Genomic DNA, 23,481 nt, shown 5'->3' with positions numbered 1-23,481 from the left:
AAGCCAATTGAGCTTCATTTCTTCCCAATTTAGATTATACATAATATAAACAGCACACATTGCTCCTCTTCAACAGAGGAAACTACATGAAAATGTCAAATTTACTTGTGGTTTCAATAATCTCAGATAACCCTGACATTCAAACATAAAATTTGAAGCCACAAGAAAAATCCTTCTGAAAAATAGTATATATATATATTTTTTTTTTAGGTGATACACTTATTTTTGTAATAAAAATTGTTATTGCTACTCTATCTCATCCATGTTTTCATTTTTTTATAGCACCTTAGGAAACTCATCATCGGCTCTTCAGTGAAGATATTGAGGATATTGTTTTTGTAGTACATAGTGTTCTTTTGAGACATTCAGGTGACATCTCTTTCTGGTCTTAGTATAAGTGATGTCTATATTTTAAGCAACTAATTAACTTCTACATTATGTTGCCTTGAATTACATATTAAAATATGCTTTTGCTTTGCACTGACTTCTAGAAAACTCAAAGTAATATATTTAATTGATTCCCAGCAAGCATTAATAAGGGCTTCCCAGGTGTTGCTAGTAATAAAGAACCTACCTGTCAGTGCAGGAGATGTAAGAGACCCAGGTTCGATCCTTGGGTTGGGAAGATCTCCTGGAGAAAGGCATGGCAACCCACTCTAGTCTTCCTACCTAGAGAATCCCATGGACAGAGGAGCCTGGCGAGCTACAGTCCATGGGGTTGCAGAGAGTCGGACACAACCAAAGCAACTTAGCATGTACAAGTATTAAATAAACAGAATATAAGTTCCATAAGAATAATTCTTACTCCATGAGTAAAATTCCTGAATTGTATCAGTGTAATACTGATATCCTATTAACTGGGCTTCCCTGACAGGTCAGTTGGTAAAGAATCTGCTATAATGCAGGAGACCCCGGCTGGATTCCTGAATCAGGAAGATTCGCCTGAGAAGGGATAGGCTACCCACTTCAATATTCTTTGGCTTCCTTTATGGCTTAGCTGGTAAAGAATCTGCCTACAATCTGGGAGACCTGGGTTTGATCCCTGGGTTGGGAAGATCCCCTGGAGAAGAGAAAGGCTACCCGCTTCAGTATTCTAGCCTGGAGAGTTCCATGGATTGTATAGTCCATGGATCACAAAGAGTCAGACATGAGTGATTTTCACTTTCATTAACTGCACCAATTTTCCACGTAGTTATATTCCTTGATGCTGAACTTTTAATACTAACCTTCACTTGTTTAAAATACCTTTTCTCCTTTAATATACATTTTCTATTTTCTGTCTTGAGTTTATAGCTAATAACAATTTGTACACACCTCTTTACTTATATAAATACACACTACAGCACAGGTATGAACACAACCGTGTACTTGATATACAAACACAATAACATTTCCATGAGACTGATTTATTAGAGAGTTCACTGGGTTATAAAGATGAAATAATTGGTTTTGTTTTGCTTTCCAAAAAGCTATACAAAACCCCCACCCCCTTGTATTTCATTTTCTTCCTGAGAAACTATTCTGTCATCATGATATCTATATAATTTATTAACCATTTTAACATTTAGAACTGTCTGATTCATTTTTTAAATTTAGTTATTCATTTAAAAGTTTAATTCCATATCTGATTCAAAGACCTTTTTATACTTTCATTCTAACTTAGCTACAATTATCACCCTAGAGGCTGAGATCTGGGACCAGGCTATCTGCTTACCTCTCTCATTTCTCTTGTCCTCTTCACTCTGACTGATTCCTCCATCATTGAGCATACCTGAACCAGTTGAGAAGTGGGGCTGAATAAAATAGTGTCACAGCTCGGAACTTGAGTCTAAGATGCATTTCTCAGTTCTACTTTACTATGGGGTTACTAGAAGCTTGCATGATCATTAATGATGTTGTTCTTGGATGTCTATTCTATTTTTTCTTAGATTGTGGACCTTGCACAGAAACCTAAGTGGAGAGGGGAGAAGAAATAATCTGGATATTCTTGGGACCATAGCTGAAATAGCATCAGAGTAGTACCAAAATAGATCACCATTAACCTCTAAAAACTATGCCTCACAAAACTATTCAGAATCTTTGGGCACATGAGTCAACAAAACCATTTTACATGATAAGCATCTATGCGAAAAGAGCAGAGAAAAGTAGCTAATGTCACAAGTAGTTTTACAAGTTCTCTTGGTTACTTGTGTCTATGTAACCAAATGATTTGAGAATTCACAGGCAGATGTGAGTGGATATTAGGAAACAAAATGCCAATTCCCTTCTTGCAGTCATCACAATCTTCTTGGGAGTTCAAGCTAAGAAGAGAGACAGAACAGCTTCTTTCTGTAAACAAAGCCCACTTACAATGACTTCCCTTATAATGACTACAAGTGACAGGATAGGTGGTGTCAGAGTCTCTTCTTGGAACTGGCAAATCTCAGCAGGTTCTAAAGGATGATGGTCAGCTCCAACTGCTGGTAGGTATAGACTGCAACTGGAGAAGGAAATGGAGACCCACTTCAGCATTTTGCCTGGAAAGTTCCATGGACAGAGGAGCCTGGTGAGCTATAGCCCACAGAGTTGCAAAAGAGTCAGACACGACTTAGCAACTAAACAGTAACACAGGCTATAACAAGTGTAATACTTTCTGCTTTTAATACTAGCTTTGGGTGTTAGCCTTAATTCCAGAACATCAGAAAAAATCCTATTTTATCTCTTGTCAAGCCTTCCATAACAGAATCTTAGTTATATTCAGCTAGCTGGCTAAGATTCCTTGATCTCAGGGAAGGTAAGTCTTTTGCCTAGAAAATGACTCATGGTTAATAAAAACTAGTCGTAGAAATCCCACTATCCCACTTTCCTTCATTAAATATTTTCCCAAATTTCTTGGAGATAGAGGTGCCCATATGACAAGTTATACTCAATGAGACATAAGAGAAAGTCTGCTAGGAGGCTCTGGGGAAAATTTGTGTTCCTATATAAAAAGATAGACTTTGCAAGAAGAAACTTTTATGTCCCAGCCCTTCCTATTCAGGATACTGGTTATGTGGTTTTGGTGGCTGCAAATGCTGCAACTATCTTGAGACAATGTCTAGAGGGCCACTGAGAGCATGGAGATGCTAACAAAGTGAAATGTTATCCTCGAGGTGCTATACACAACCTGCAATCGCCCTCTTTCAGATTTCTTGCCTTTGTTATATAAGCCAAAATCCATAAGGAATTCTTCTAACTGCATATAGATTTCTTCTCAACCGATGATGTTTTAAAAATGCACAGTTAAATTATCAACAATCACGCATTTTTCATTAAAAAATTATATTTACCTCCAGATAATTTCCTCCCAGATATCAGGACATGCAAGCGCACTCTATCTTGATGACAATCTCTCTATCGGTATGAAAGGCTAAATATTGCTTTCAGGAACAATTAATCATTGGTCTCATTATCTTCAATAACTGTAATTTTGAGGGACTGGAAATAAAGAACAATTTTTCTTTAAAAATAACTAAACATTTCCTTGGACTTCCTTGGTAGCTCACATGGTAAAGAATCTGCCTGCAATGCAGGAGACCCAGGTTCCATCCCTGGGTCCAGAAGATCCCCTGGAAAAGGGAATGGCAACCCACTCCAGTATTCTTGCCAGGAGAATCCCATGCACAGAGGAGCCTGACGGGCTACAGTACATGGGGTCGCAAAGAGTTGTACATAACTCAGCAACTAACACTTTCTTTCACTTTAAACAGTCCTATCAAGTTAATGAACCTCTAATTCCTGCAGTTGGAGCTAGAGAGTCAATAAAAAATGAAATAAAGTTCTAAAGAGTGTCACAAATGGAAAAATTAGAGATAGATTAACTTTTAAAGTAAATACGACACAAAAGAATCCCTGTAATTTAAACATCTGTCTTGGCAGAGATATAGATAGTTAAACTTGGGAGAAACCCCTATGTGAGTTTAATACCTACTATTATCTGATGAACAGGTAATTTCAACAAAGTCTTTTAGAATAACTTACAAGAACCATTTTATATCATACATTTTTGCAAGGAAAGCTTTTTAAAAATTAAATTTAGTCTATCATGTATATGACGAGAACAATAGAGTTGGTAATTCATTATATTAATACTTCAGCTTATTTAAATACATAATTAATATCTTTCCGGACAACTATACAACTTTTCATTCCAGATTTACTTTAGAAAGGGAGTTGTATATTCCTATATCCTGAAATTTATTTTTTATATATAAACTTCCTTTCACAACATATGTTCGAGTTACAAAATCATGCTTATTTAATTTTAATAACTGACTAAATGTGATAGATAACTGAAAGAAGATTTACAAACACAGGCCTCCCTCTCTTTCTGCCCGAGAGAGTGATACCATCACTCTTTCAGTTGTCTTAGTGTCTAGTTACTGTAGCTAAAAGTAAATGCCTATCTTCTGGTTAGAGATTTGATATTTCAGGGAGAAACAAAATATTCGCGTGCTTATGCCAGTTAAAGCAGCTTTGCTTCCCACAAGTTATGGAAGACAGATTATTTTTCATGCTACTATTCTCCAGCTAAATTTGCTTATATTTCAACAACAAAACTCATTTGGAATTTTCTTATGCTACCACTAAGGAATCATTAAGTTGTGTATCACAAGCTAAATGTGCACATTTCAAAAAAAAAAAAAAGGGCCCTAGTCTTCCAGTATATCTGTTCTCACTGCTTGCATGGCATTTATCCCTATTGTATTCTCAATGCATAAACCACATACACACAAATCTGGGCATAATTTGAAAAGTAAATAATATTTTCTGTTTCTTAACTGGTGTGTTAACCAACCAAACACACTATTCTCTGATTACAATATTCTAAAAGAGACAGATACAGATGGAATTGTGACTTAGGCAGTGCTCATTCTCTAATGGCTTTTTAATCTCATGTCTGGAACAATTCTTCCTATTTTTCTGTAGCCCTAACCAACAAATCATTAATTCAGCTGGCCACTCTCACAAAAGCAGTTGAGCACGACAGACTCAGCTGGGTTACTGCTTATCATAAGTGTTGTATACACCTTCTTTCCCAGTCCCTGAAGGCTCTACTTTTCCTAGCAAATGTAATACTAATCTAGTTGACTAGGTTTTATTAGGAGAGTCCCCATGCCATTTTCATATTTATTATAATCTGTGAAAACAAATATATTTTTAAAACTCTAACTTGCTATGTAAATATAAGTGGCCATTGTCTTAGTCTATTCAGGCTGCTATAATAAAACACAAGAGAATGGGTGATTTATAAACAACAGGAATTTATTTCTCAAAGTTCTGGAGGCTGGAAGTCTGAAGTTAGGGAATCAGCACTGACAGGTGAGGACCCTCTCCTAGCTTACAAGCTTGTTCTTATCCTTACATGCCATGAGCAGCAAGAGATCTAAGAGCAGTCTCTTTCATAAGAGAAATAATTCCATTCACAAAGCCTCTGCCCTTAGGACCTAATCGTGTCCCAAAGACCCCGTCTCCCAATACCATCACCTTAGGGGGTGGGTTTCAACATATAAATCTGGGGGACACATGAACATTTGGACTTCCCTGGTGGCTCAGTGGTAAAGAACCCACCTACCAATGCAAGAGACGTGGATTTGATCCCTGGGTCAGGAAGATCCGCTGGAGAAGGAAATGGCAACCCACTCCAGTATTTTTGCTTGGGAAGTCACACGGACAGAGAAGCCTGGTGGGCTACAGTCCATGAGGTCGCAAACAGGTCGGACATGACTTTGTCACCAAAACAACATAAACATTTAGACCAAAAGAGCCACCTATGTCCAAAATCCTGCAATTTCTTCAAATAATCCAGTCTGTATTATACCTCTTGGCTTTCATATTCAAGAGGCTCTTTTTACTGAGGATACCTTATCTCTTTGTCTACCTGGTTTGGTTCAGTTCAATCACTCAGTCGTGTCTGACTCTTTACGACCCCATGACAAGCAGCACGCCAGGCCTCCCTGTCCATCACCAACTCCTGGAGTTGACCCAAACCCATGTCCATTGAGTCGGTGATGCCATCCAACCATCTCATCCTCTATCGTATCCTTCTCCTCCTGCTCTCAATCTTTCCCAGCATCAGGGTCTTTTCAAATGAGTCAGCTCTTCACATCAGGTGGCCAAAGTATTGGAGTTTCAGCTTCAAAATCAGCCCTACCAATGAACACCCAGGACTGATATCCTTTAGGATGGGCTGGTTGGATCTCCTTGCAGTCCAAGGGACTCTCAAGACTCTCCTCCAACACCACAGTTCAAAAGCATCAATTCTTCGGCGCTCAGCTTTCTTTATAGTCCAACTCTCACATCCATACATGACCACTGGAAAAACCATAGCCTTGACTAGATGGACCTTTGTTGCAAAGGAACGTCTCTGCTTTTTAATATGCTGTCTAGGTTGGTCATAACTCTTGCTCCTTGGAAGCAAGCAGATGGTGATTTCATGGCTGCAATCACCATCTGCAGTGATTTTGGATCCCCTCAAAATAAAGTCTGATACTGTTTCCACTGTTTCCCCATCTATTTCCCATGAAGTGATGGGACCAGATGCCATGATCTTCGTTTTCAGAATGTTGAGCTTTAAGCCAACTTTTTCACTCTTCTCTTTCACTTTTATCAAGAGGTTCTTTAGTTCTTCTTCACTTTCTGCCATAGGGTGGTGTCATCTGCATATCTGAGGTTATTGATATTTCTCCCAGCAATCTTCATTCCAGCTCGTGCTTCTTCCAGCCCAGCATTTCTCATGATGTTAAATAAGCAGGGTGACAATATACAGCCTTGACGTACTCCTTTTCCTACTTGGAACCAGTCTGTTGTTCCATGTCCAGTTCTAACTGTTGCTTCCTGACCTGCACACAGGTTTCTCAAGAGGCAGTTCAGGTGGTCTGGTATACCCATATCTTTCAGAATTTTCCACAGTTTATTGTGATCCACACAGTCAAAGGCTTTGGCATAGTCCGTAAAGCAGAAATAGATGTTTTTCTGGAACTTTCTTGCTTTTTCAATGATCCAGCAGATGTTGGCAATTTGATCTCTGGTTCCTCTGCCTTTTCTAAAACCAGCTTGAACATCTGGAAGTTCACGGTTCATGTATTGCTGAAGCCTGGCTTGGAGAATTTTGAGCCTTAGTTTACTAGCGTGTGAGATGAGTGCAATTGTGCAGTAGTTTGAGCATTTTTTGGCATTGCCTTTCTTTGGGATTGGAATGAAAACTGACTTTTTCCAGTCCTGTGGCCACTGTTGAGTTTTCCAAATTTGCTGGCATATTGAGTGCAGCACTTTCACAGCATCATCTTTCAGGATTTATAATAGCTCAACTGGAATTCCATCAGCTCCACTAGCTTTGTTCATAGTGATGCTTCCTAAGGCACACTTGACTACCTGGTACATACCTATTAATCCTTCAACACTCAATTACCCTCAGAAAATTCTAACCATTCCAATAGTTTTTCATTTGTACATTTATGCCCTCACAATAATCAGCACTCTACCACAGCACATACAAAAGTTCATTATACTAATTTTAACACAGCTATCTTTTCTTAATAGGCAGTGATAAAAATTGACAAGGATTCTATCTCATTCAACTTTATATTCCCACAACTTGTAAAGAACTTGGCATCTAATTCTGCAAAATATTTACTGAACAGAATATATCATATGTAAAGTAAAAAAAAAAAAAATTGCTGCATGTGATATCTTTATCCAAAGAAATAAATATCTGGTGGCTCAGATGGTAAAGCATCTGCCTGCAACGCAGGAGACCTGGGTTTGATCCCTGGGTCAGGAAGATCCCCTGGAGAAGGAAATGGCAACCCACTCCAGTACTCTTGCTTGGAAAATCCCATGGATGGGGAAGCCTGGTAGGCTATGATCCATGGGGTTGCAAAGAGTCAGACACAGTTGAGTGACTCCACTTTCTTTCACTTATATACTATCAAGTACCAAAGCAGCTGTGAGGGGGATATTTTACTGATAGAGGAGTGGGAAGTTGGTTTTTATATCCTTTAGTGTTAGTCACTCATGTCCGACTCTTTGCCCACCAGGCTCCTCTGTCCATGGGATTCTCCAGGCAAGAATACTGGAGTGGGTTGCCATTCCCTTCTCCAGGGGATCTTTCCAACCCAGGGATCGAACCCAGGTCTTCTGTATTGCAGGCAGATTCTTTACCGCCTGAGCCAGGAAAGCTCTCCTTTAACTATATTCATATTGCTAGTGTCTGCCTAGGGTATATCTGCCTCATGGACTTCATAAATTTTCCTTTGTATTATATAGTAATAATGTAGCAGAGAAGTCAGCTCTACAGAATTGAGCCTGTGTTTTTACCTTGTCTGTGCACTATTTGAAACTTTATTCAAACTAGTAGAGCTTCCTATAATTTTCAGGCAGTTTCTCTACCAAGTCATAGCATTTTCCTTCAAAAGGTGGGTGATGATCATTTTCCTAAAATTTGGTCCTACGTAGAAAAACTCTCATGTTTCCCCAAGAAATGAAAAGATATTAAATTATAAAGAGAAATTCAGACTAAGTTAGGAAATCTGCTTAAACTGATATTTTGATGCTTGCCACAAATGAGTTTAACATACCAGGTTAAAAAAAAAAAAAAACTTCCCTGAAATAGCAAAGAGACCCATATGACATAACATTAATGAAACAATTTTTGTGACTTCCACATAATCATATTTATCTCTAATTAAAAAATAAAGCATATGATACAAGGAACCTAAATTCATTTATATCTACAAACACATTTTTCCATCATTCATTTCACTATTTCGAATTTTCTAATGACTATACAGTCAGCAGTCACTATAAAAATAGTATACCTCTTTTAAGCTCCACTGTAAAGTGGATGAGAATGATGAAAAACTTAACTAAAACTGCTTCTAATTTAGGGCAGAGGAACTTTAATAAATCTGAAGAGTTTTCCAAATACATACCTGTATTCTAGATGACTGAAAATACACAATCATAAATATTCTATTTTACATAAGAAGATGCTTTTTTTGTAATCAGGGTAATAATCACTGATAATTTGGATTTTTTTTTAGTGTTTGATTAAATATTCCATTTCTGCCAGTATATCCACTATGAACTACCCTCCTTAATGACACAAATTTATGCATTTCAAATTGATTTTCATATACTACATTTAACTGGAACAAAATTGAACAAATATTCTGCACAGGAGAAATAGTCATTAAAGCAACAGGACTCCTTTATTGGTTTCTGGTAGAACAGGTGAAATTCCTCCCACCTCTTATCAAACAAAATATAGAAAACACACATTTGTTAAAAATATTTGGTACAGGCAAAGCATTCTAGCTACTGTAATATCGTTTGGTTAAGAATTTCTTCTACATGGATAATTACCTTTCAAAGGATCAAAATACAATGAGATATATAATACCTATTTGATTACAAATGAATCATTTTATGATGAGGGCAGTTCAAACTGTTGAAATTTCTCAGTTACCATTTTTTCAGCTTCATTGAGATATCGACAAATATTACTTGTATATATTTAAAGCGTACAACTTGATGGTTTAATATATATGTACACTGTGACACGATTACTACAATCAAGTTAATCAGCATATCCATAACCACACATTGCTATCACAGTTTTTGTAGTGAGAACACTCAAGATCAACTCTTGCAGCAAATTGCAGGTATACCATACAATATTATTAAGTATAGTCACAGAGAACTGTTGTAGCTCAATCATAAAGAGTCTGTCAGTGGTATAGGAGACCTAGATTCAATCCCTGGGTTGGGAAGATCCCCTGGAGAAGGAAACAGCAACCCACTCCAGTATTCTTCCTGGAAAATTCCATGAACAGAGGCACCTGGTGGGCTACAGTCCATGAGGTCGCAAGAGTCAGACATGACTTAGTGACTAAACCACCATTGTCACACGCTGTTCATTAAATCTCCAGAAGTGATTCATCCTGCATAACTGAATGTGTATACTCTTTGAACAACATCTCCCCGTTTCTCCCATCCCCAAGTCCCTGGAAAACACCTTTTTATTTTCTGCTTTTATGAGTTCAAATGCTTTAGAATCCATATATAAATTACATCATGTAGTAATTTGTTTTTCTGTGTCTGGCTTATTTCACTTGTCCTCCAGGTTTGTCCATTGATGCTTTCGAATTGTGGTGCTGGCAAAGACTCTTGAGAGTCTCTTGGACAGCCAGGAGATCAAACCAGTCAATCCTAAACAAAATCAAGTCTTAACATTTATTGGAAGTATTGATGCTGAAGTTGAAGCTCCAATATTTTGGCCACCTGATGTGAAGAGCTGGCTCATTGGAAAAGATCTTGATGCTGGAAAAGATTGAAGGCAAAAGGAGAAGGGGAAAACAGAGGATGGTTAAATAGCATCACCAACTCAATGACATGAGTTTGAGCAAACCCCAGGAGATAGTGAAAGACAAGGAAGCCTGGCAGGCTTCAGTCCATGGAGTCGCATAGTGTCAAACATGACTTAGTGACTGAACAACAATAACATATATGTACTCACATCATCTTTATCCATTAATCCATTGATGAACACTTTAGATTGTTTCTATATATTGAATATTGTGCATAGTGCTTCAGTGAACACAGGGGTACAGATTTCTTCAAGATATTGATTTTATTTCCTTTGGTTACCTACCTAGATATGAGATTGCTAAATCATATGGCAGCTGTATTTTTCATTTTTTGAGGAAAACCTATGCCGTTTTCCATAATGGTTGTACTAGTTTACATTCTCATCAAAAGTGTACCGGAGTTTATTTTTCCCTATAGCCTTGTCAGCATCTCTTTTGCCTTTTTGTAATAGCTATTCTAACAAGTTTAAAGTAATAGCTCATTGTAGGTTTGATTTCCACTTCTCTGATGATTAGGGATGTTGTGCACCCTTACCTTCATATACCTGTTGGCCATTTGAATGTGCTCTTTTGACAAGTGTGTATTCAGGCCCTTAGTCCACTTTTTAATCAGGTTTGTTTTGTTTTTATTGTTTGTTTTTGCTGTTTGACTGGCCCAATTATCTATATATTTCATATTAAACCACATACCAATTATATGGTTTGCAAATATTTTATCCCATTCTGTAGGTTGCTTTTCCTTGCAATCTCATTGAAAAATAGACAAAATTCATTGTCTGTTTTTGCTTTTGCTCCTGTGATTTGGCATCATATCCAACAAATTATTGCCCAGATTAATGTCAAGAAGCTTTTCCCCTATATTTTAGTCTAGTAGTTTTACAGTTTCAGGAATTATGTTTATTCCTTTAATCTGCTTTGAGGTGATTTTTGTAGATGATGGAAGAGAAGGGTCAAATTTCATTCTTCTCCATGGGGATATCCAGTTTTCCCAATATTGAGAAGAGATTAACTTTTCCTTATTATGGGTAATTAGCATTCTTGTCAAAGATCAGTTGACTACAGTTGTGTGGATTTATTTCTGGGCTCTCTATTCTGTTACACTGGCCTATATGTCTTTTTTTGCAAGGATACTGTTTTGATATAGCTTTGTAATATAATTTGAAATCAGGAAGTATGATACCTCCAACTTTGTTTTCCTTTCTCAAGATTCTTTTGGGGTTCCATATGAATACTAGAATTGTTATACTACTTCTGTAAAGAATGTCATTGGGACTTTGATAGGGCTTACATTGAACCTATGCACTGAATCTATGCAATCTTCCATTGAATCTTTGGGTAATATGGATATTTTATGAATTCTTCCAATCCACAAACAAAAGATGTCTTTCCGTTTATCTGTGTCTCTTGATCTCTTTTACCAATGCTTTGTAATTTTCAGTGTATGTCTTTTGTGTATTATGTCAAATTACATCTAATATTTTATTATTTTTGTTGCTACTGTGAACTAAATTGTTTCCTTAATTTCCTTTTCAGCCAGTTTCTGTATTTTGTGTTGTTTGTGTATAGAAACATGACTGATTTTTGTATGTTGATTTTGTACCCTTCAACTTTACTGAATTCATTTATTAATTCTAACAGGTTTTGTTACTTGAGTCTTTAGAGTTTTCTACATATATAATTATGTCATCTGCAAATAGAGAAAAATTTACTTCTCCCTTTCCAATTTGGATCCTTTTTATTTCTCTTTTCTTAACTCATTACCTTGGCTAAGACTTCCAGTACCATATTGAATAGAAGTGGTAAGAGTGAGCATTACTGCCTTGCACCAGTTATTGAAGGGAATGTTTTCATTTTTTCCTCACTGAATATGATGTTAGCTGTGAGCTTTTCATAAATGTCCTTTGTTGTGAACTTTGGAAGAATGTATTCTGCTTTTGGATGGAATGTTCTGTGTATATTTGTTACATAAAACATATGATCTGATGTTTCCTTAATGATATTCTGTCTAGACGATCTACCCATTGATATAAATTATTACATTTCTATTTCTCACTTTTGTCTGTTAATACATGCTTTATGTATTTAGGTGCCCCTATGTTGGGTGTATAAAAATTTACAAATGTTAGATCCCTGATGTTGGATTGACCCCTTTATGATTATAGAATGTCCTTTTTTGTCTCTTATTATAGTCTTTGTTTTAAAGTCTATTTTGTCTGATATGAGTATAGCTACCCCATCTTTCTTTTGGTTTCCATTTGCATAGAACAGCTTTTTCCATCCTTTCATTTTCAGTCTGTGCATTTCTGAAGTGAGTCTTTGGTAGAAGCATAAAGATGAGTCTTATTTTTTACCCATTAAGCCACTCGATGTCTTTCGATTGAGGAATTTAGTACATTTACATTTAAAGTAATTATTGATATGTATTTATTTACAGCTATGTTGTTAATTATTTTCTAGTTGTTTCACAGCTCCTCTCTGTTTCTTTCTTTTCTTTCTCTCCTCCTTTGTAATTTGCTAACTTTGCTTATTGGTATTTTTTAATTCCTTTCTCTTTAACTTTTGTACATCTGCTTTTTGCTTTGCAGTTACCATTAGGCTTACATATAACAACTTATAAGAACTTAAGTTTGATAACATTCTAAGGCTCTATATTTCTGCTCTCTACCTCCACCAGGTTTTATATTTTAGAAGCTGCATCTTATATCTTTTTATCTTGTATGAAAGTATTAGTCCTTCAGTCGTGTCCACCTCTCTGTGATCTCATGGACCTCTGTCCATGGAATTCTCCAGGCAAGAATACTGGAGTGGGTAGCCATTCTGTTATCCACAGGATCTTCCCAGACCAGTGATTGAATGTGGGTCTCCCACATTGCAGGCAGATTATTTACCATCTGAGCCACCAGGGAAGTCTTATGTATCCCTTAACTAATGATTGCAGTTATAGTCCTTTATCATATGATTCTTTTGCATTATTCTCTAGTACTCTGTATCTCATCTTCTAATTCTCATGAGATTGTCTTTGTACAGCAGATTATTTCAATTTTAAAGAACTAAATCTAATAAATTTAATAAATAATTTATTGTTTTATTGAAAAAAATTAATAAAATAATAACTGCCCAGCTTATCAGTTATTTTTCTTCACAGATTATGCTTTTGGTGTACTATCTAAAAGTACCCCCATCATCACCATACCCAAAGTCTTCTAGGTTTTCTTCCATGCTATCTTTTAAGAGTTTTATACTTTTACATTTTATATTTATAGGGTTGACCAAAAAGTTTGTTCTGGTTTTTTCATAAGACATTATTGAAAGACCCAAACAAACTTTTTGGCTAACCCAATATCTGTCATCTATTTTTAGTTAATTCTTGTGAAGGTGATTTTGGCATTTTTGAAGTATGAAAAGATTTCCAGGATTGGTACCCCAGTTTATAACATTATAGCTATGGAAAATGAGGATTTGGTTTACATGAGCTTGTTTTTTAACCATCAAAGAATCAATTAGTTTTTAAGTTGGAAATCACTTGCTCTAGTGGTTTCTAAATATCTGTGTTTACGTTGGTTTCACTAGAGTTACCTGGATGGTTGGATGGATTTGGTTTATTTTTTTAAAGTTAATTCTTAGGATCTAATAATCAAGAAGGGACTTTAATGCATATGAACATAATTGACGATTATATGCTACTACTGTGTGTAAGTGCCCAATATGCTACTGGAGATCAGTGGAGAAGTAACTCCAGAAAGAATGAAGGGATGGAGCCAAAGCAAAAACAATACCCAGCTGTGGATGTGACTGGTGATAGAAGCAAGGTCCGATGCTGTAAAGAGTAATATTGCATAGGAACCTGGAATGTCAGGTCCATGAATCAAGGCAAATTGAAAGCAGTCAAACAGGAGATAGCAAGAGTGAATGTCGACATTCTAGGAATCAGCGAACTAAAATGGACTGGAATGGGTGAATTTAACTCAGATGACCATTATATCTACTACTGTGGGCACAAATCCCTTAGAAGAAATGGAGTAGCCATCATGGTCAACAAAAGAGCCCAAAATGCAGTACTTGGATGCAATCTCAAAAACGACAGAATGATCTCCGTTCGTTTCCAAGGAAACCATTCAATATGCTGGTAATCCAAGCCTAGGCCTCAACCAGTAATGCTGAAGAAGCTGAAGCTGAACGGTTCTATGAAGATCTATAACACCTTTTAGAACTAACACCCCCCCCACCCCCGCAAAAACAACACACAAAAAAATGTCCTTTTCGTTATAGGGGACTGGAATGCAAAAGTAGGAAGTCAAGAAACACCTGGAGTAACAGGCAAATTTGGCCTTAGAGTACGGAATGAAGCAGAGCAAAGGCTAATAGAGTTTTGCCAAGAGAATGCACTGGTCATAGCAAACACCCTCTTCCAACAACACTAGAGAGGACTCTAAACATGGACATCACCAGATGGTGAACACTGAAATCAGACTGATTATATTATTTGCAGCCAAAGATGGAGAAGCTCTATACAGTCAGCAAAAACAAGACCGGGAGCTGACTGTGGCTCAGATAATGAACTCCTTATTGCCAAATTCAGACTGAAATTGAAGAAAGTGGGGAAAACCACTAGACCATTCAGGTATGACCTAAATCAAATCCCTTATGATTATGCAGTGGAAGTGAGAAATAGATTTAAGGGAAAAGATCTTATAGAGTGCCTGATGAACTATGGACGGAGGTCCGTGACATTGTACAGGAGACAGGGATCAAGACCACCCCCATGGAAAAGAAATGCAAGAAAGCAAAATGGCTGCCTAAGGAGGCCTTACAAATAACTGTGAAAAGAAGAGAAGTGAAAAGCAAAGAAGAAAAGGAAAGATATAAGCATCTGAATGTAGAGTTCCAAAGAATAGCAAGGAGAAAGTGCTGCACTCAATATGCCAGCAAATTTGGAAGACTCAGCAGTGGCCACAGGACTAGAAAAGGTCAGTTTTCATTTCAATCCCAAAGAAAGGCAATGCCAAAGAACGCTCAAACTACTGCACAATTGCACTCATCTCACACGCTAGTAAAGTAATGCTCAAAATTCTCCAAGCCAGGCTTCAGCAATATGTGAACCGTGAACTTCCTGATGTTCAAGCTGGTTTTAGAAAAGGCAGAGGAACCAGAGATCAAATTGCCAACATCCACTGGATCATGGAAAAAGCAAGAGAGTTCCAGAAAAACATCTATTTCTGCTTTATTGACTATGCCAAAGCCTTTGACTGTGTGGATCACAATAAACTGTGGAAAATTCTGAGAGAGATGGGAATACCAGACTACCTGACCTGCCTCTTGAGAAACCTATATGCAGGTCAGGAAGCAACAGTTAGAACTGGACACGGAACAACAGACTGGTTCCAAACAGGAGAAGGAGTACTTCAAGGCTGTATATCGTCACCCTGCTTATTTAACATATATGCAGAATACACCATGAGAAATGCTGGGCTGGAAGAAGCACAAGCTGGAATCAAGATTGCCGAGAGAAATATCAATAACCTCAGATATGCAGATGACACCACCCTTATGGCAGAAAGTGGAGAGGAACTGAAAAGCCTCTTGATGAAAGTGAAAGTGGAGAGTGAAAAAGTTGGCTTAAAGCTCAACATTCAGAAAATAAAGATCATGGCATCCGGTCCCATCACTTCATGGGAAATAGATGGGGAAACAGTGGAAACAGTGTCAGACTTTATTTTGGGGGGCTCCAAAATCACTGCAGATGGTTATTGCAGCCATGAAATTAAAAGACATTTACTCCTTGGAAGGAAAGTTACAACCAACCTAGATAGCATATTAGAAAGCAGAGACATTACTTTGCCAACAAAGGTCTGTCTAGTGAAGGCTATGGTTTTTCCAGTGGTCATGTATGGATGTGAGAGTTGGGACTGTGAAGAAAGCTGAGCGCTGAGGAATTGATGCTTTTCAACTGTGGTGTTGGGAGAAGACTCTTGAGAGTCCCTTGGACTGCAGGGAGATCCAACCAGTCCATCCTAAAGATCAGTCCTGGGTGTTCATTGGAAGGACTGGTGCTGAAGCTGAAACTCCAATACTTTGGCCATCTCATGCAAAGAGTTGACTCATTGGAAAAGACCCTGATGCTGGGAGGGATTTGGTGCAGGAGGAGAAGGGGATGACAGAGGATGAGATGGCTGCATGGCATCATTGACTTGATGCACATGAGTTTGGGTGAACTCCGGGAGTTGGTAATGGACAGGGAGGACTGGCGTGCTGTGATTCATGGGGTCGCAAAGAGTCGGACACGACTAAGCAACTTAACTGAACTGAATGCTACCACTGTGCAGTAGGTAAGGTATTTAAGTTTATTTAAGGAGGATGGCTCAGCTGGTAGAGAATCCACCTGCAATGTGGGATATCTGGGTTTGATCCCTGGGTTGGGAAGATCCCCTGGAGAAGGAAATTGCTTACCATTTCAGTATTCTGGCCTGGAGAATTCCTTGGACTGTATAGTCCATGGGTCACAAATGGTCAGACACGGCTGACTGAATTTCACTTCACATAGGGCCCGGAGGGCCAAAGAATGTTCAAACAACTGTACAAGTGCACTCATTTCACCTGCTGGCAAAGTAATGCTCAAAATCCTTCGAGCTAGGCTTTAGCAGTACCTAAACTAAGAACCTTCAGATTACAAGCTGGGTTTAGAAAAGGCAGAGGTCCCAGAGTACATTGTCACCCTGCTTATTTAATTTATATGCAGAATACCTCATGCAAAATACTGGGCTGGATGGATCACAAGCTAGAATCAAGATTGCTGGGAGAAATATCCACAACCTCAGATATGCAGATGATACCACCCTAATGGCAGAAAGTGAAGAGGAACTAAAGAGACTCTTGATGACCGTGAAAGAGGAAAGTGAAAAAGCTGGCTTAAAATTCAATATTCAAAAAACTAAGGTCATAGCATCCAATCCCACCACTTCATGGAAAATAGAAAGGAAAAATGTGCAGACAGTGAAAGATTTTTATTTTCTTGGTGATTTTTTTCCAAAATCACTGCAGATGGTGACTACAGCCATGAAGTTAAAAGACATTTGCTCCTTGGAAAAGCTATGAAAAATCAAAAAAAAAGAAAAGCTATGAAAAATCTAGACAGCATATTAAAAGGCAGAAACTTTGCTGACAAAGGTTCATATATTCAAAGCTATGGTTTTTCCAGTTGTCTTGTACAGATATGAGAGTTGGACCATAAAGAAGACTGAGTGCCAGTGAATTTATGCTTTTGAATTACAGTGCTGAAGAAGACTCTTGAGAGTTTCTTGGACTGAAGAAAATCAAAAACAGTCAATCCTAAAGGAAATCAACCCTGAATATTCATTGGAAGGACTGATGCTGAAGCTCCAATCCTTTGGCCACCTGATGTGAAGAGCTGACCCATTGGAGAAGACCCTGAAGCTTGGAAAGATTGAGGGCTGGAGGAGAAGAGGACAACAGAGGATCAGATGGTTGGATAGTGTCACTGAGTCAATGGAGATAAGTCTGAGGAAATTCCAGTTGATAGTGAAGGACAAAGAAGCCTGGCATGGTGGAAAAGAAGCCATAGCAGGCCACGGAGTCACAAAGGGTTGGACATGACTTAGTGACTAAACAACAATAATAAAGCAAAAGGGGAATTTAATATGATTTAAAGAAAAGTGGAAACTCAAACCTAATTTTACCATTGTCACCAATATTCACCTAAACAATACACCAATGGTCAAACCTGAGCACAGTGCTGACCTTCTAGTGGATGGAAGCTTTAGAAAGGTACTTTATCCTTTGACAAGCATCATTTTATGCTAACACTACTATGACTAAGTTTCCATGAGAATGTAGACTCTTTCTGAAAGTGCCACATCATGTGTATATTTTAAAATGACACATGATAGTGGCTCTTGAAATATTCAAAAATATTTCAGTTCTGTATTTCTCAAAATTGCATAGTAAATACTACTTAAGTCTAAGCATCAAGAGATTTATCTACAATGTCCCTATTCCTTAATGCTGAGAGGCCATATAGACAGAACCAGTTGGGGGAAACAATATGCCACTGGAAAAAGTAACAACAGGGAATGGAGGTGAGGAGTAACTGAGAAGGGTATCAAGGATACAGGTTATCTTATCTTCATTGATAAAAACTGTATATAATCTCACATCTTTCCTTACCCATCAGACCCAACTTCAGCTTTCTCCTTGAGTTTACCTAATTTACAAGCATTGCTTTATTAACATCCAAAATAAGTACTTACAAAGAAATGGTGAATTCCATTCTCCTTATGTCATAAATCCATGTCCTGTGCAGCATTTGGGGTATAGATTACACGTTTTGCTTTATAAATTATGAGAGGTACAGTTGGCAGTTTACAGGTTGAGCTTGCAGCAGTGGAGACAGAACAAACCTTGGACTTTGAAATAAATTTGACCTGCAAATTATCAAGGAAAAATTAAATTGACAGTTAACAGTTAAACCTATCCATGGTTAGCCAAACAAAATCTTTGAAGTTCTAAATAGGAAGATTTGTGTTCAAGTCACATACTCCTGTCTCCTAATGTATCAGTCATGCTACAGCAAAGCATGCCCAATCTGATACTGTTTCTTATTTGTTTGACCTGGTACACACTCACTTCAACACAGCTGATCACCTCAACCAGCACCAGTTTCCCAAAACAATGCTTCTTCCCTCCACTGTCTGTTATACTGCTGCTAAGTCACTTCAGTCGTGTCCGACTCTGTGCGACCCCATAGACAGCAGCCCACCAGGCTCCCCTATCCCTGGGATTCTCCAGGCAAGAACACTGGAGTGGGTTGCCATTTCCTTCTCCAATGCATTAAAGTGAAAAGTGAAAGTGAAGTCGCTCAGTCGTGTCCGACTCTTAGCGACCCCATGGACTGCAGCCTACCAGGCTCCTCCATCCATGGGATTTTCCAGGCAAGAGTACTGGAGTGGGGTGCCATCACCTTCTCCCTGTTAATACTAGACACATTTTAACAATAGTTTTGGACATTGTAATTCATTCTGAAATAGTGATTTTTGACCCAGATATTTTCACTTTGTCAGAAAGAGGAAAAACAGTCCTAAGGCAGATAGGTAGCCAAGAAAATGGAAACAAAGAGTCCTCTTTGCCTAGCCTTAATAACACTGAGTGGCCATTGGCTTCACTTCCACAGAGTAGGCAAATCTAAGTAGAATATGGAATAAACTTCTCAAGGAATTTTATTAATGATCTTTCTATAAAGGAGAGCTGGGTCTGAATGATCCTCACTGTTGATACACTGTGTCATCACACCTCCTGTCTTTTTTTTTTTTTTTTTTGACAATCTATAAAGTTTGGTGAAAAATTATTTCTTTTTACTTGATAGGCAACACAATTAGTAATAAAGAGGAAACAGCCTAGACAGAGGAGTCAAGAGTTCTAGATCCTCTTATTCCGTTAGAGCTAACCTGTGGCACGTCACTTTTCTAAGTCTCAGGTTCCTCTTCTGTAAGATGAAAAATTAAAATATCTCATATTATCATTACAAGAATCAAAATGGGAAAATGTACATGAATGGGCTTTGCAAGAATAAGGTTCTACTCATAAAGCATCAGTTATGCTGTTTCTGCCTGCAAAGGGATTTAAATTTGCATTTACTCATTTACTCCCTCTCAATCAGTCCTCCTTGAGAAAAACTTGTAACAATCTTTCTAAAACAGAAGACCAGAGTTAGGGGCAAGATTAGAATAAATCTAGTCCCCAAAAGGAATTGTAACTATAAATTTGGCCTAGTGAGACCACACAGGGAAGCAAGTAGTCTGACTTTGACCACATTTACAGTTTCAAGAAGAGGCAGTTGAACTCTATGAACACTGAGTGATACCCTGATCGGCTGATGTCCAATCAATTGATTTCCACTTGAGAATGCTATTACATCTTTAGCATCTAGATGGGTGGATGAATTGAATTCTGCCAGGAGTGAACTGCACAAATGCACTCATCTCACACGCTAGCAAAGTAATGCTCAAAATTCGCCAAGCCAGGCTTCAGTAGTACGTGAACCATGAATTTCCAGATGTTCAAGCTGGATTTAGAAAAGGCAGAGGAACCAGAGATCAAAATGCCAATATCCACTGGATCATTGTAAAAGCAAGAGAGTTCTGGAACATCATCTACTTCTACTTTATTGACTACGCCAAAGTCTTTGTGTGGATCACAATAAACTTTGGAAAATTCTTCAAGAGATGGGAATACCAGACCACCTTACCTGCCTCTTGAGAAATCTGTATGCAGGTCAAGAAGCAACAATTCGAACTGGACATGGAACAACAGACTGGTTCTAAATCAGGAAAGGAGTACGTCAAGGCTGTATATTGTCACCCTGCTTATTTAATTTATATGCAGAGTACATTGTGCAAAATGCTGGGCTGGATGAAGCACAAGCTGGAATCAAAACTGTAGGGAGAAATATCAATAACCTCAGATATGCAGATGACACCACCCTTACGGCAGAAAGTGAAGAGGAACTAAAAAGCCTCTTGATGAAAGTGAAAGAGGAGAGTGAAAAAGTTGGCTTAAAGCTCAACATTCAGAAAACGAAGACCATGGCATCTGGTCCCATCACTTCATGGCAAATAGATGGGGGAACAGTGGAAACAGTGGCAGACTTTATTCTGGGGGGCTCCAAAATCACTGCAGATGGTGATTGCAGCCATTAAACTAAAAGACACTTGCTCCTTGGAAGAAAAGCTATGACCAACCTAGACAGCATATTAAAAACCAGAGACATTACTTTACCAACAAAGGTCCATCTAGCCAAGGCTATGGTCTTTCCACTAGTCATCTATGGATGTGAGAGTTAGACTACAAAGAGGGCTGAGCACCAAAGAATTGATGTTTTTAAACTGTGGTGTTGGAGAAGACATTTGAGAGTCTCTTGGACTGCAAGGAGATCCAACCAGTCAATCCTAAAGGAGATGAGTCCTGAGTTTTCATTGGAAGGACTGTTGTTGAAGCTGAAACTCCAATACTTTGGCCACCTGATGTGAAGAACTGACTCATTTGAAAGGACCCCGATCCTGGGAAAGATTGAAGGCAGGAGGAGAAGGGGACGGCAGAGGATGAAATGGTTGGATGGCATCACTGACTCAATGGACATGAGTTTGGGTAAACTCCTGGAGTTGGTAATGGACAGGAAGGCCTGGTGTGCTGTAGTCCATGAGGTCGCAAAGAGTTGGACACGACTGAGGGACTAAACTGAACTGAACTGATGTGAAGAACTGACTCACTGGGAAAGATCCTGATGCTGGGAAAGATTGAAGGCAGGAGGAGAAGGGGATGAGATAGGATGAAATGGTTGGATGACATCACTGACTTGATGGACATGAGTTCGAGTTGGTCCGGGAGTTGGTGATGATGGACAGGGAAGCCTGGCATGCTACAGTCCATGCGGTAGCAAAGAGCCGGACATGACTGAGCAACTGAACTTAACTGAACTGAGGCGTGAACAGCTGCTTCACAGCTGGGAGCTTCCAGAATGCTAAGGTGCAAAAATGAGTCACGTTTTCTGAAATTAGCTCTGGTGATTCTATATTGAAAAACACGTTACTCCATAGAGAACTATTCAAAGGCTATACTTTGAAAATACAGGACTGAACATATATACCATTGTAAAAACTGTTAAAATCTTGATTGTAAGCATATGCTACTGTATTAGAATTCTCTGTATTACATAAGAGAGTTGAAATAACATCTCTAGATATATAACTGGATCCCTAGTTTACAATTTTTGTACAGGTTAACAATAATGTCTGTAGAGACTAATTACTCGATAACATTGAACAAAAATGAAATGAGGCTGGGCTTATTTTAAAATATCTCTACCTGGCACCAGCAGGACTTGGTAAAATTATGAGCTTGATTTTCTATTCCATTGGTGAAGTGTGACATAAAACTATCAAAGACCACCTGTCGTAGCGCCATATACATTTAAGTATGGAGTTTCAAATTACACTTCCAAAAGAAAAACTCCATTATATCCTGCACTTAATAAAAGGCTTAGTTCTCCAATGAAGGGGGATTCTGCTTGCCTACTCTTCCAGCACTAGGACTACTTTTTTAGCTTGCCTCCGGAAACTCTGGATAAGGTCACTGATTTCCACTGTATTCTAAGTGGTTTTGTTTACGGAAATAGCTTCTCTTAGATTTAGAGGTTTGTCATGAAGTTCGGTACTAAGAATATCGACCACTCTGGACTGTCTCCAAAGCTAACGGATCCTCCTATAGGCAAGAACTTATTTTTGTGCTTCTGTGATCACACAGGCCAAGACGCCCTTCCGCAGCATAATTCAAAGTCCTCATTAGGTACTCAGTCATCGAGTGCCCCATGTCTGGAAGTGTTAGTCGCTTAGCCGAGTCCGACTCTTTGAGATTCCATGGACTGTAGCCCACCAGGCTCCTCCGTCCGTGGGATTCTCCAGGAAAGAATACTGGAGTGGGTTACCATTTCCTTCTCCTGGGGATCTTCCCGACCCAGGGATCGAACTGGGGTCTCCCGTATTGCAGGCAGATTCTTTACTCTCTGAGCCGTTATTTTCCATGCTCTTGGTTCTGAAGCTGCTCAGTGATTTCGGAGTTTACCTAGGCATAAGCCTACCTCCAAGAGAAAAGACTACCACCCAGTGAAGAAAAGGGGAAAAAAAAAAAATAGCTTAAGATATTGGAAGTCCAGCTTCGTCACAATACGTGTAGTTTTTTCCTCATCTTAAAATATTTACTCACATCTCCCTGGAGAGTCTTTTAAAATAACTTCTGAGACAAACTTCAACCGTAACTGATTAGTGGCTGCTTTCTAGAAACAATTTACAAAGTGTACCTGCAGAATTCTCGTCTTTTTATTAAAGACACAGCTCTTAATATCTGTTTCTAGTAGGACCCATAACCTTCAGCCAGCAGCCCCGCCCACTTCTAAATCCGCTTAGAGTGCCACCTCCTCCTTTGACGTTCAGCCTATCACATATTCTCTAATGGCTCAGTGTAGCTATCGCGAGACTCTAACGGTATCTTTCGAGAGTCTTTAACCGTGTGGGCTTGCGCAGAAGAG

General features: G+C 38.5%; 1 long non-coding RNA gene across 1 annotated transcript; it reads right to left on the bottom strand.

Annotated features, from left to right (window-relative positions):
• Positions 1 to 9,095: 9,095 nt before the first annotated feature.
• LOC139184842 (uncharacterized) lies at positions 9,096 to 23,381 on the bottom strand. Its single transcript, XR_011568354.1, has 3 exons — positions 22,263 to 23,381; positions 18,653 to 18,826; positions 9,096 to 10,341 (listed from the first exon to the last, which is right to left on the bottom strand). It is a non-coding gene; the product is annotated as an uncharacterized lncRNA (long non-coding RNA).
• Positions 23,382 to 23,481: the final 100 nt, after the last annotated feature.

Source organism: Bos indicus, chromosome 9 (assembly GCF_029378745.1).
Source record: "Bos indicus isolate NIAB-ARS_2022 breed Sahiwal x Tharparkar chromosome 9, NIAB-ARS_B.indTharparkar_mat_pri_1.0, whole genome shotgun sequence".
In the NCBI taxonomy this organism is placed as follows: Eukaryota; Metazoa; Chordata; class Mammalia; order Artiodactyla; family Bovidae; genus Bos; species Bos indicus.
The sequence above is the reverse complement of the archived record's forward strand: the minus strand, read 5'-3'. Positions and strand labels throughout refer to the sequence as shown.